The following is a 14,531-nucleotide window of genomic DNA, read 5'->3' on the forward strand; positions in this document are numbered from 1 at the left end:
TATATTGACAATAACTATTAAGATAATAAAGATGCTAAATACCTTGGGGTCTATTCCATCAGCATGCCTCAACAACCAGAGCTTCATTTGACTCATCTGTTATATTTACTCCTGATCCTTCAACATGGTTCGCCTCCACATATAAGAACACAGCCTAAACTGTTGATTATTATTATTTCTACATTACCAAATATGTTTTTTTGCAAAAAGATGAAAGAGATGTTGATATAAAATGAAGATAAGGTGGTGGAAAAGATAGGCAATTAAACAGATGAGAAGAATGCTTGCAAACTTTAAAAAAAAATAAATGCTTCAATAAATGCAGGTGCTCCTTACAACTTGTTTGGTGATATTTTTACTGCATTTAAAGCTAGGAACTTTTCCTTTTCTTTTTTTCTTTTTTCTTAGTTTCTAAATTAACAAAAACTATAGCATATATTGGGCTAAATGAAGTGATTCATCCATTTGAACATTCTTTTGATGCCTGCTTCAAACATAAAGACATCACTTAGAATATTTCAAATATTGCACAAGTTATTTCATCAATACCGAGCCAAGCTTCAACCAAATTTAGTCATCCACATACTAAAAAAACAATATAATTACCTCTATTGATAAAAGTAAAAAGACTTGGGAACACAAAATATCACTAGTCTCCACAGTAACTTCTGTAAAGCCATTCTTGAATCTTTGTTATTTGCAATAACATTTGGGAAAATAGAAGGGGCACAATTTATGTTGTTGCTCAGTCACTTTCATTTTACAATACATGTTTTCTTTTCCTCAGATTGGTCAACGTTTTGTAATGAGAAATACATGTGTTCTGACACAGAGTAGTGGGAAATTTTCTTGCTTTGGCAAAAAAGAGTTTTAAACTGTCTCAGGAGGTAATTTTATATCCATTTATATAAAAATATATGCATGATTAGAAAAACATTAAAAAGTTATGCTGAAGCTAGCATAAATAAATGGACATTGAAATAACTGCAAAAGAAATATCAAGGGTCTTTTAAGTTGAATGTCTTCAGAAGTAAATACATGTTTCATCATTTCCAAAGAACAGTTTTCAAAAAATACAGTAACATAACGAGTACAACTTCATTAAATTCCTATAGAAGTACAAGCTTTTTCATCAGACTGTTTTGCTATTAAAAATGGTAGCATTGGTGCAAAAAGTGTAAGATGTCTCACCATTCCCTATCCACCTATTCTTTCTTTTTTGGCTATGTATTTTTCCTAGCATATGTGTGTCCCGATATACTGCAGAAATCCACCATGCCACTTATTTCTTTTACTGGATATTTTCCATGTTCAAGTATTAATTCAGATTTAAAACAATGAGAATTTTAGAAAATATTACTTTTTTAAATTAAGGTGAATAAGTAAAATTTATTTTTTATAAATCTATTAAATATAATACATGGATCGCTATATCTAAGATCAAACTTCGGTAGGGCTTGAAATAGCTAATTTTAAAATTGTTTAAAATATAAGATTAAAATGCTCTCAGTTGAAATCAGCATTGGTTCTCTTAGATCATTAACAGGAAAAATTAAGGAAAATTAGATGGAATATAAAACAGTATCTTGGCAAATATGCTACATTACAGTAACTTCCCAAATAATTTGGGATATAGTAAAAGAAGTTAATATATTTCTTCACGAAGATGACCCTAAAAAAATGACATGACAGTCATATTCAAAGTGAACAGAAAGTAACATTCAAAGCCAGAACCACCTGTGTAGCTATAAATAACTGTGATATCCCTCAGGACTGTTGACCGTAAGGCTATGTTACACATCTAGAAATATTAGTCACTAGCAGTAGTACAAGGACGTATGGAACTTTTTGGCTGAGTTTTTGATAAAATGGGCCAACCAAAAATATCAAAACCAAACAGTCTACAGTTTTTGTCTGAGTACCACAATGTACAAACCAAAAATTCCAGATCTTGGCTTTATAACCTGAAATTCCTTTGATTTACAATTAAATATGAAATATGTTTAAATATAAGCTGGAAATGAAGAGGAATTATAATTAAGAACTTTGGTTTTTATCTTTTGGGGCAATCTAGATTATTTTGTTCTGATAGTAGATGTGAAACAGAACATGTGAAGTGGTTTCATTTTGTTTATGCTGTTGGGATATAAGATCTGTTCATATAAAAAAATGGTAACAGATTGTACACTTTTTCTATTTTCTTCATAAATTTATGCTGGCACTTCTATGAAATGTGACACAATAATTAATTTGCTTCCAGGATAATATAAGAGCACAAGCTTTCTGCAGTGCAAAAATGCATTTATAATATCAGCAACAGAATTCTAACAAAATGTGCAGCATTAAATAATGAAATAAAATCAAAATTGTGTTATAAATGTAATTTAAATTATTACCTGCTTGTATAAAAAGATACAAGTTTCATTATTAAAGCTGTTATATCATTGTGCTGCTATGTATATTGACACAGAATAATTTTATAATTAACAATAGTAAGCCCAAATTTAAATTTATAACATAATTTCCTATTGGCAAGAGTCTCAAAATTCTACTGTAGTACAAATTCTAGCATGTGACACCCATTCACTGAATACTCTATCATTAGTGTTCCTTTTTATCCTTTCTGTGTGCAAAACTTCATGGATGTTTATAAAACTATACTGACAAGGCATGATGGAAACAAGACAATGTCAAATATTTGTTTCTGATGTGACACCCGACTCTTCATGCCAGAAACAATTTTCTTCAGAGCTGCTGAAATAACATATTACAGTCTTTGGTTAATGCTTAACAGTGCAGTGTTTCTTTGTGATACACTTCTAGTTTACTTGTGGAAGAATTGCAATATTTATCATTTCAGTTGTTGTCTAGCAGTACTGTGTAAGATAAAATGGCCAGTTCCACAGGCCTGAAAGGAAAGAATAAGAATTTCTGTAATAGAAAATTATGGACTAAAGAGCCCTCAATGGATTCTCCTTCTATTGTTAGTTTGGTTTTCTCTACGCCAAGAAGTAATAATCTGTTTTCCAAATTTTTGGTACCCTCTTCAGAAACTTTAGTTGGGCAAATTGTGAATGTCTTTAGCATTCCTCTGAGTTCATGTCTCTGAACTCTGGAAAACTTTTGGCGCCAGACATATTTTCAGTAGATTAGTTCTATGGGGTAATTACAAACTACCTTTCATCTCTTAATATAAAGACTATAACCTTCAATGTCTTCTTTACTGTTCCTACAATTGAGATTTTCAGAGACCATTTAGAACAGGATTAGATCCTAAGTTTTAGATGTTACCTGCGACTTCCACAGAACAGTTTTGCATCAGATATCTGGATTCAGAGCAATGGCTACTAGCACATAATAAGCCATGAGAATTCCTGAAGGTACAAGTGTATGAGCTGTTCCTAAAACTAAAGGTCCTCATTCTCTATGTTCTCATAATAGTTTGTGACAGTGGGGTGTGTATGTTGATGCAAGTACTATAGTTCCTGATTTGCATTAATGCAAAGGAAAAGAGAACAGGCTGCCTGGAACATCTACCTGTTTAAAATTACTTCCTCTTCCATTGTCATATGAAACCAGGAAATGCATGGGAAGGTGAGTGAGAGGGCATGAATACGACATTGTCCTGGGTTTACCAGGAGCCGTTTTGCTCCTTCTTAGTAACTGGTGCAAGCTCTGTGTTTTGACTTCCAGCCTGGGCAGAGAGCTGATAATACCGATTGTTTTTAATTGTTGCTAAGTAATGTTTATTCTGGCCAAGGACTCTGTGAGTCTCATGCTCTGCTGGGGACGAGGGAGGCCGGGAGGAAGCAGAGACAGGACACCTGACCCAAACTAGCCAAAGAGGTATTCCATACCATAGCACGTCATGCCCGGAGGGGGAACTGGAAGTTATCCGGAAGGGGCAGGCTCTGGCTCTTCGGGGGGGTCGAACTCGTTCGGCGGTGGTATCGTATTCTCTTGTTATTTTCTCTTATCAATATTATCATTTGTGGTAGCAGTAGTGGTTTGTGTTATACCTTAGTTACTGGGCTGTTCTTATCTCAACCCGTGGGAGTTACATTCTCCTGATTTTCCTCCCCATCCCTCCGGGAGTGGGGAGGGTCGGGGGGGGTGAGTGGATGACCTGTGTGGATTGGTTTAAACCACGACAGACATTAATGGAAAAATTTGGGAGATCAAGAAATATATTCCTTTAATTAGAGAGATTTAGTTGGTTCTCACTTCATTGGTTCCCTTACTGGGACAGGAAATTTACAACAGTGAAGATAGATGGTGTAAGGCTTGATCAACTCCAGTCACAACCATGAGTGGTGACCCAACTATACTGTTAGCTTTCAGTGTGGGCTGTGTTGAGATTTTCACGATACATCAGGGAAAACAGTATAGTATTTGTGGGTGTAAATTCTGATCTTACAAAGGTCTAGAGGAAACATGTATTAGAATGCATACATGTATGTGCCTATCACACCAGGAAAAAAAGCCAACCTGAAATATTTCTGTTGTGGAAGAAGAGTTATTGAACAATGACAGTGGATCACAGTCTACTTAGAGATACACAGATTTCTTTTCAAGAAAAAAGACAGAAAATCCTTTATGCAAAAAAAACAAAAAAACAAAAAAACAGTGATAGTGTAAATGTTATTGCATGTGTATATTTCATATAAAGCTTTCTATCTGATTCACTCTGATAGCAATAGGTAGCTTTGGCACAAACACAGGTAGTTTTCTTGTCAATTCCATGAATTCCATATGTAATTAATTTTGTATTAGAATTCTTCCTATGTAAATCTCACACAATTACTATTTAAAGCAATCTAAAACCCAAATAAATAGCAGTATATTGGTATTTAAGTTAAAATTTCAATTGATATAAGCAAGGATTCGAGCTTTTAGGACTGTAGCAGTGGTATCGGTCTAAAGTTCTCCTGTGTTTCTTTATAATTAGATGTCATTCTTTGCAGCAAGGAAACAAAGAAGGTTAATGTATAGATGTAATTTAGCATACTCTTACAGCTTACTTCCCTGTAATTCCCTGGGCTTGTTTACTGCATGTCTGCATTTGTTATTTCCTCTCCATCTTCTTGCTGCTGCTGAAGTTAACAGAACAGAGCCCAGTCATCAGTCCCAGTAGTGAACCAATCTTTGCCATATGCCTCTATTTAAACTTTAAAGTCAATAGACAGTCTTTGTCTGGCTTAATCAAGGACATCAGTTTGGGGTTTTTTTTTCCAGTGATCTTTCTTTTTTTAATATTTTTTTAATATTTTTTTTTCAGCCATGGACAATTTATACTGATAAAAACACAGAAACACCCCTTGAACAAAAACAAAATTAATTTTTGCTAGAAACATTCTTAGGCTTCTGTTTTCATGTGGCAATCATTCTTCCGCTTCATTTAAATAGCTCTTCTGACCGCCTTTCCATAAAGCCCATTCGCATTAATCCATCACACAAAGGAAGTGTTATACTTGTGGAACCATGAAAGCAGAGGGGTGAAGGGATACATTATACTATGTGACAAATTCACTTGCCAGTCATACAATGCAGTATATGTTCAAACTTCATTGTTTGTTTTGTGTCAGCTCTCTACGCGGGCTCACATAAACAGCAGTGAATGAAACGCATGATGCCATCAAACACACCTGTTCAGACAATATAGCTATATACTACTGAATCGAAGAATCATATAGAATCATATAGAAACATAGAATCAACTAAATTGGAAAAGACTTTTAAGATCATCAAGTCCAACCTTTATCCCAGGACTGCCAATTCCAACACTAAAGCATGTCAGTAAGGGCTTCATCTACACTTCCCTGGATGGCGATTCCACCACTTCCCTGGGCAGCCTGTTCCAATGCCTGAACACCCTTTCAGTGAAGAAATTTTTCGTAATATCCAGTCTAAAGCTCCCCTGGTGCAGGCCATTACCTCTTGTCTTATCATCTGCTATTTGGGAGAAAAGACCAGCCACCTCCTTACTCCATCCTCCTTTCAGGTAGTTGCACATAATACATTGAGGGCTGTACAGATTTTAGATGTTAAAGGCAAAGTTGAAGAGTGTTTCCTTTCTGTTTATACAAGCACTCTGCAATCTACCCAGGCTCATAAAATAACAGGAGTAACCATAATATTATGCTTTTCCGGTACACCATTCTTGATTGAAGAATTTCAAACATGCTTAAAAGGAAGTTCTCCATTCTAGTGCCTCACAACAATCACACCTGTTTCTATACCATTTCTTTTCAATTGAAGTTTTCATCACCACTTGAGAACATGGATACTATTTGACCTTCCCTGAACCACCTTATTTACTTACTTCTGACTCAGAATCCGTGATGTTTTTCAATTCTACTAATCTGGTTTTCACACAGGTGTTTCTCATTGCATTTCCATTTAAGAATATCAGCAGTGCTTTAGTAATAGTGACTTTGTTCAGCCAAACAGTTTGTGACAGCTCATGCACAGAATTTTTATCTCTTTACATAATGCCCCATCAGTAATGCCTGCTCAAAAGCACACCTGGAAAAGCATATGGTTTTGATCTTTAAATATATCTACACAAGCCAAATGAAAGAAAAAGATAAGCTTAAATCTAAGAGATAGCTACAAGCTCTGTTTTGAACTTTCAAAAAGTGTTTAGTTTTTCAAATGTTCTTGGTGATTATAAATCACCATTTCTTAACAAGTATGAAAATAAAGTTGAACATTAAACTTTCTACTCACTATGTTAACAAGCATTTTTGAAAAATTGAGAGTAGATGATATTTCAACTGCTTTTATTGAAAAGCTTTTGAATAATATATTGTACAGAGAACCACCAACAAAAAAAAAAAAAAAACCAAACATGCAAACTTCAAGGTGCATAGCTGAATTGGTTTTTTTCACCACGTAATTTTAGAGTTTAACATAAATTGAGTTTTTCCACATTACTAACAGTGGTGACTAGTTCAATCCCAGAACCTGGAATCAGAGATTTCAAAATAAATGTAATAGGCAGTTTCCAGATTGCTTCTAAGTCTTGCAGGTTTTTGCAGAACAACAAAAAGAGAGGACCCTTTCCCTTTAACCAGAGGTTATTGTTATAATTTCCAGAATGATAAGCCAACTGTCACTCAGTTAACAGTAATTAGCGGAAGCTGGGCCTACTGAACCACTTTGAATTTTCAGAGGCTTAGAGATTTTCAGCTCAATGCACAGATTTAAACCTATTCTTACAATTTTTGTGCTACATGAAATTAGTAGACCAAGCCTATTCATCAGTTCAGATTTTCCTGGAAGTGTTTGAGATAATGATGGTTAATGACACTTTGAAGTACAAAAGAGTTAAACTTGAAGTCAACAGCTGGCAATCCTGAAATTTATGAAGAAAACTTTAAAATTTTTCCTGTTCTTGAATCTGAAACAACACAAATTCTGCCTGAGATCATACAGCATGTTTAAAGAAAATGAGATGGTGTTGTGCTGGCTTTGCATGTCAGTTGAGAGATTCTGATTCCAGCAGGAGAAAATGAGATGGTGTTGTGCTGGTTATGCATGTCAGTTGAGAGATTCCAATTCCGGCAGTATTTCAGTATTTTAAAATATGTCACCTGTCTGTAATTAGCACCAGCCTCTCGTGATTTTAAACATCCCTTCTTTCCCTAGTCTTGAAACAGCTTTGGATGAAATTGAGACCATAATTTCATAATAGTCAATCAAATAATAATTTTCACTGCTACAAACATTTTTCTTTATCCAAGAATTTCAAACTGCTTTACAAGCCCTAATGAGTTAAGGATTACAAAACATGGTAACACATCCCCACTTCACAAAAGGAGGAATAAAGGCAGTAGATAAGTACACTAGACTTATAGTAAATTAGAGTAGGATAAAACAGAATCTAGATTTTTCCATATTTCAGTCCTCCTATTTTCAGAAAATAAACCCTTTCTGCCTCTTTCTCTTCTGTTTTGTTTTTCTATTTATTTCATGTCACAAGTACTGAAGACCACTGCACGACCTGCGTATAACAGCCCTTCGTTTAGAGAGACAGATACCAAATGCTGCTTTATATTATGGGCAGAATTTACCATAATAGCTTTTCTTACTAACATGAAAAAACTTTCCAGTAAATTTTAAAAGCAATTTCTTGTACATGGAGGAACAGTTTAGCTTATTCTGACACTTACTGGTGGTATGCAGGCGGCTTGAAGATACAGCCCAGTAAAAGCCACACTGGTTTCAGAATGAAAAAACCTACTGATGGCAGAAAGCTGCTATTTTGGAAACTACCATCTTCCCAACTTTCTAAAATTTCAAGAGCTCTATCTTCTAAGTACAAAAGCCATCTTGAAGTAACACAATATTTCTTCCACTTTACGAACACCAATATGTTTTGGTAAAGGAAAACCAAAATTAAAGTTGCTAGCGTTCTACCACAAAAATACAAGGGGAGAAAACAAAAACAGGAAATTAATTTGGATTAGTCAGATTTTACAACTACTATGTGACTGACTTCTAGCATGTCAAATATTCCCCCAGCTGATTTCAATGAAAGATGAAGATAGACCTGGAAAAAAGAAATCCGAAGACTACACTATTTACATATGGAACTTTAGGAATAATATTTTAGTGTTTAAAAAATAATACATCTCTCATGTATTTATTTTTTGAGGCAATATCAGATAGCATGTTAAAGTCAGAAAACACAAAGGATTAATTATCTCTTTAACAAAATTCATAGATTTCTTCATACCAGTGCTTTACTACACAGGCAAGACCAAACAAGAAAAGTGGAGAATCCATTTTGCACTACAACACATATCCATAAAGCACTGGCTAATGTGCTCTTTTCCCTCAGTTTAAAAAAAACCAATTATATTCGTTAACAGCTTTTCGCTTAGTATAGCCTGTGTATATTACACTCAAACAGTCAGCTGTCATATGAGTTGCTGAGGTGAGTAGCTTGAGAGAGGACGCCTGCAACACCGGAGCGGAGAGGGGAGAGATCAGCGTCCAGGAGCCTCACCTCAGAGCGACAAGAGCCACTGAGGAGGGAGCCTCAAGTCCTCAACAGGACTTGCCCAGGGCTCGGAAGCTCAGCTCCCGCGAGGGGCTGACTCACAGGGGGCGGAGCCAGGAGGCTCGGTGTCAGATTCAAACCGGCCATCAAGGGCCACTCTCGATCAGTTGCTGAGGTGAGTAGCTTGAGAGAGGACGCCTGCAACACCGGAGCGGAGAGGAGAGAGATCAGCGTCCAGGAGCCTCACCTCAGAGCGACAAGAGCCACTGAGGAGGGAGCCTCAAGTCCTCAACAGGACTTGCCCAGGGCTCGGAAGCTCAGCTCCCGCGAGGGGCTGACTCACAGGGGGCGGAGCCAGGAGGCTCGGTGTCAGATTCAAACCGGCCATCAAGGGCCACTCTCGATCAGTTGCTGAGGTGAGTAGCTTGAGAGAGGACGCCTGCAACACCGGAGCGGAGAGGGGAGAGATCAGCGTCCAGGAGCCTCACCTCAGAGCGACAAGAGCCACTGAGGAGGGAGCCTCAAGTCCTCAACAGGACTTGCCCAGGGCTCGGAAGCTCAGCTCCCGCGAGGGGCTGACTCACAGGGGGCGGAGCCAGGAGGCTCGGTGTCAGATTCAAACCGGCCATCAAGGGCCACTCTCGATCAGTTGCTGAGGTGAGTAGCTTGAGAGAGGACGCCTGCAACACCGGAGCGGAGAGGGGAGAGATCAGCGTCCAGGAGCCTCACCTCAGAGCGACAAGAGCCACTGAGGAGGGAGCCTCAAGTCCTCAACAGGACTTGCCCAGGGCTCGGAAGCTCAGCTCCCGCGAGGGGCTGACTCACAGGGGGCGGAGCCAGGAGGCTCGGTGTCAGATTCAAACCGGCCATCAAGGGCCACTCTCGATCAGTTGCTGAGGTGAGTAGCTTGAGAGAGGACGCCTGCAACACCGGAGCGGAGAGGGGAGAGATCAGCGTCCAGGAGCCTCACCTCAGAGCGACAAGAGCCACTGAGGAGGGAGCCTCAAGTCCTCAACAGGACTTGCCCAGGGCTCGGAAGCTCAGCTCCCGCGAGGGGCTGACTCACAGGGGGCGGAGCCAGGAGGCTCGGTGTCAGATTCAAACCGGCCATCAAGGGCCACTCTCGATCAGTTGCTGAGGTGAGTAGCTTGAGAGAGGACGCCTGCAACACCGGAGCGGAGAGGGGAGAGATCAGCGTCCAGGAGCCTCACCTCAGAGCGACAAGAGCCACTGAGGAGGGAGCCTCAAGTCCTCAACAGGACTTGCCCAGGGCTCGGAAGCTCAGCTCCCGCGAGGGGCTGACTCACAGGGGGCGGAGCCAGGAGGCTCGGTGTCAGATTCAAACCGGCCATCAAGGGCCACTCTCGATCAGTTGCTGAGGTGAGTAGCTTGAGAGAGGACGCCTGCAACACCGGAGCGGAGAGGGGAGAGATCAGCGTCCAGGAGCCTCACCTCAGAGCGACAAGAGCCACTGAGGAGGGAGCCTCAAGTCCTCAACAGGACTTGCCCAGGGCTCGGAAGCTCAGCTCCCGCGAGGGGCTGACTCACAGGGGGCGGAGCCAGGAGGAGTGGCACCAGCTGGGAGTGGCTAAAAAACCTTCCCAGGGAGCGCGGCGACCAGGAGCGCGGCGAACAGAGCCGGCAAACAGAGAACGTCGAGGCAGAGGGTCGAGGCAGTTTGCGCGGCAGTTCGCGCGGGCAGGCGAGCGGGCAGGGGAGCGTTCCAACCGCCTCATCGAGAGGACTCGCCTGGAGTACAGGAGGGGGAAGGAGTGCTGAGGGACGTAGACGGATTGATTGACCAGATAGATCATGGTTACAACACGATCGAAAGCTGTAGTGAGTACTAATGTGGGTATCCAGTCTGAGCCTTCCTGCAGACATGCAGCTGTGCAGGTCTCTGGCTGCAGCGAATGCCTGAGCCTGGCACTTGTATTGGAGGGAGCCAGTGATACTGCTTGTGTTCGCTGTGAGCAAATAAATGACCTGCTCAGGCAGGTGGCTGAACTGAGGGAGGAGGTAGAAAGGTTGAGAGCCATTAGAGAGTGTGAAAGTGAAATAGATTGGTGGAACCACACCCTAAGGCAAGGGCAGAGGGAAGTGGTTCAACAAGCTATGGATCCCCTTCCCTCCTACCATCAGACAGAAGGAGAGAGCTTAATGGACAAGGATGGATGGAGGGAGGTTCCTCCTCGGAGAGGTAAGCGAAAACCCTCACAATCCCTTCCTCCCTCCCAGTTGCCCTTGAATAACAGGTACGAGGTCTTGGAAATTCAGGGCCAGGTGAATGGAGATGGTGAGGCAAATCTATCTAGTGAGTCACCCAGGGCTAGTCACTCACCCACATACCTCAGAACTTCCCCAACCAAGAAGAAAAGAAGAGTAATTGTGGTGGGTGACTCCCTTCTGAGGGGAACAGAAGGGCCCATTTGTCGGTCTGCTGCCTGCCTGGGGCTCGGATTAGAGATGTTAAAAAGAAGCTCTCTGAACTGGTGCAGCCGTCTGACTACTACCCACTGCTGGTTTTTCAGGTTGGCAGTGACGAAATTATTACGAGGAACGTAAGGGCAATGAAGAGAGACTACAGGGCCCTGGGACGGCTGGTTAAAGGGTCTGGAGCGCAAGTGGTGTTTGCCTCCATACCTGTTGCAAGCGAGGGTGAAGGGATATACAAGAAGACTCTGCAGGTTAATGTATGGCTACGTGACTGGTGCCAAAGGCAGGGGTTTGGGTTTTTCAGTCACGGGCTGCTGTATGGGACACCTGGTTTGCTGGTGACAGGCGGGATACACCAGTCCCAGAGAAGAAAAAGGGTTTTGGGGCAGGAGTTAGCAGGGCTTATTGACAGGGCTTTAAACTAGTTAGGAAGGGGGGAGGGGATTTAACTGGGCCTGTTGGGGACAAGCCCAAGAGGAACATGCTAGGGATTGAAGGATGGCGGGCTAAGGAAGACGATCAATCTCTTGTTTCACTTGTGGGAAAGGATAGCTTTTTAGACCCTGTCCCGCAGGGGAAAAAGGGTACTAGGACTGGCTCCCTGAAATGCCTGTACACCAATGCACGCAGCATGGGGAATAAACAGGAGGAGTTAGAAGTCTGTGTGCGGGCTAAAGGTTATGATCTAGTGGCGATTACAGAGACATGGTGGGACAGTTCACATGACTGGAATGTGGTCATGGATGGCTATGTCCTTTTTAGGAAAGATAGGTCAGCGAAGCGAGGTGGTGGAGTTGCTCTTTACGTGAGAGAGCAACTAGAATGTATTGAGTTCTGTCCGGGGTCGGATGAGGAGCAAGTGGAATGTCTGTGGGTACGAATCAAGGGGCTGACTGGCACGGGTGATACAGTTGTGGGGGTCTATTACAGACCTCCTGATCAGGACGAAGGAGTTGATGAGGCTTTCTACAGGCAACTGGAAGTAGCCTCGCGACTACATGCCTTAGTCGTCGTGGGGGACTTTAACTACCCCGATATTTGCTGGAAGACTCACACAGCCAGTCATTCACAGTCTAGGAGGTTCCTCGAGTGCATTGATGATAATTTCTTAATGCAAATGGTGGACGTACCAACTAGGGGAGCAGCGCTGCTAGATTTAGTACTCGCCAACAAGGAGGGTTTGGTCGAAGTGGTGACGGTCAATGGCAGCCTTGGCTGCAGTGACCATGAGATGGTGGAGTTTAGGATCCTGTGTGGGAGGAATAGAATACCTAGCAAAGCCACAGTTCTGGATTTCCGAAGGGCCAACTTTGGCCTCTTCAGTCAACTGCTAAGGGAAGTCTCATGGGAAAGTGTACTAGGCGGTAAAGGGGCTCAAGATAGTTGGTTAGCGTTCAAGGACCGCTTCTTCCAAGCTCAGGATCGGAGCGTCCCAATGAGTAGGAAGTCAAGTAAGGGATCTAGGAGACCGGCGTGGTTAAACAAGGAGCTGCTGGGCAAACTCAAGTGGAAAAGGAGAATCTATGGATTATGTAAGGAGGGGCTGGCCGCTTGGGAGGAATATAGGACAGTTGTTAGAGGATGTAGGGAGGCAATTAGGACAGCTAAGGCCTCCTTGGAACTCAATCTTGCTAGTCGGGTTAAAGACAATAGAAAGGGCTTCTTCAAATACATAGCAAATAAAACTAAAACAAGAGGCAATATAGGCCCACTGCTGAACGAAGTGGGTGCCCTGGAGACAGAGGATATAAAGAAGGCAGAGGTGCTGAATGCCTTCTTTGCCTCTGTCTTTACTCCTGCAGACTCTCCCCGAGGGCCCCGGATTTCTATAGCCCCAGAAGGAGTCAGGACAAAGGAGGAGTTTGCTTTGGTAGATGAGGATTGGGTTAGGGATCAGCTATGCAAACTGGATATCTGTAAATCGATGGGTCCGGATGGAATGCACCCACGGGTGCTGAGGGAGCTGGCGGAGGTCATTGCTAGGCCACTTTCCATCATCTTTGGTAAGTCGTGGGAAACGGGCGAGGTGCCTGAGGATTGGCGGATGGCAAAGGTCACACCAATCTATAAGAAGGGCAAGAAGGAGGACCCGGGTAATTATAGACCGGTCAGCCTTACCTCCATCCCTGGAAAGATGATGGAACAACTTATTCTTGACTCCATCACTAGGCATATCAAGGATGAGGGGGTCATTAAGAACAGCCAACATGGTTTTATGAGGGGGAAGTCATGTATGACCAATCTTATAGCCTTCTATGAGGAAGTGACTAGGTGGAGGGATGATGGTAGAGCGGTAGATGTAGTTTTTCTTGATTTCAGTAAGGCATTTGATACTGTCTCCCACAGCATCCTCATAGATAAGCTAAGGAAGTGTGGGCTTGACGATCAAGTAGTGAGGTGGATCGAGAACTGGTTGAAAGGAAGAAGGCAGAGAGTTGTGGTCAATGGCGCAGAATCTAGCTGGAGGTCTGTGACTAGTGGAGTTCCTCAGGGGTCGGTGCTGGGACCAGTGCTGTTTAATATTTTCATCAATGACCTGGATGAGGGAACTGAGTGCACCCTCAGCAAGTTTGCTGATGACACAAAGCTGGGAGGAGTGGCTGACACACCAGAGGACTGTGCTGCCATTCAGCGAGACCTGGACAGGCTGGAGAGTTGGGCGGGGAGAAACTTGATGAAATTTAACAAGGGCAAGTGTAGAGTCTTGCATCTGGGGAAGAACAACCCCATGTACCAGTACAGGTTGGGGGTTGACCTGCTGGAAAGTAGTGAACGGGAAAGGGACCTGGGGGTCCTGGTGGATAGGAGGATGACCATGAGCCAGCAATGTGCTCTTGTGGCCAAGAAGGCAAATGGCATCTTAGGGTGCATTAGAAAGGGAGTGGTTAGTAGGTCAAGAGAGGTTCTCCTCCCCCTCTACTCAGCCTTGGTGAGGCCGCATCTGGAATATTGTGTCCAGTTCTGGGCCCCTCTGTTCAAGAAGGACAGGGAATTGCTTGAAGGAGTCCAGCGCAGAGCCACAAAGATGATTAAGGGGGTGGAACATCTCCCTTATGAGGAGAGGCTGAGGGAGCTGGGTCTCTTTAGC

This window comes from Lathamus discolor, chromosome 6 (assembly GCF_037157495.1).
Source record: "Lathamus discolor isolate bLatDis1 chromosome 6, bLatDis1.hap1, whole genome shotgun sequence".
NCBI classification, from domain to species: domain Eukaryota; kingdom Metazoa; phylum Chordata; class Aves; order Psittaciformes; family Psittacidae; genus Lathamus; species Lathamus discolor.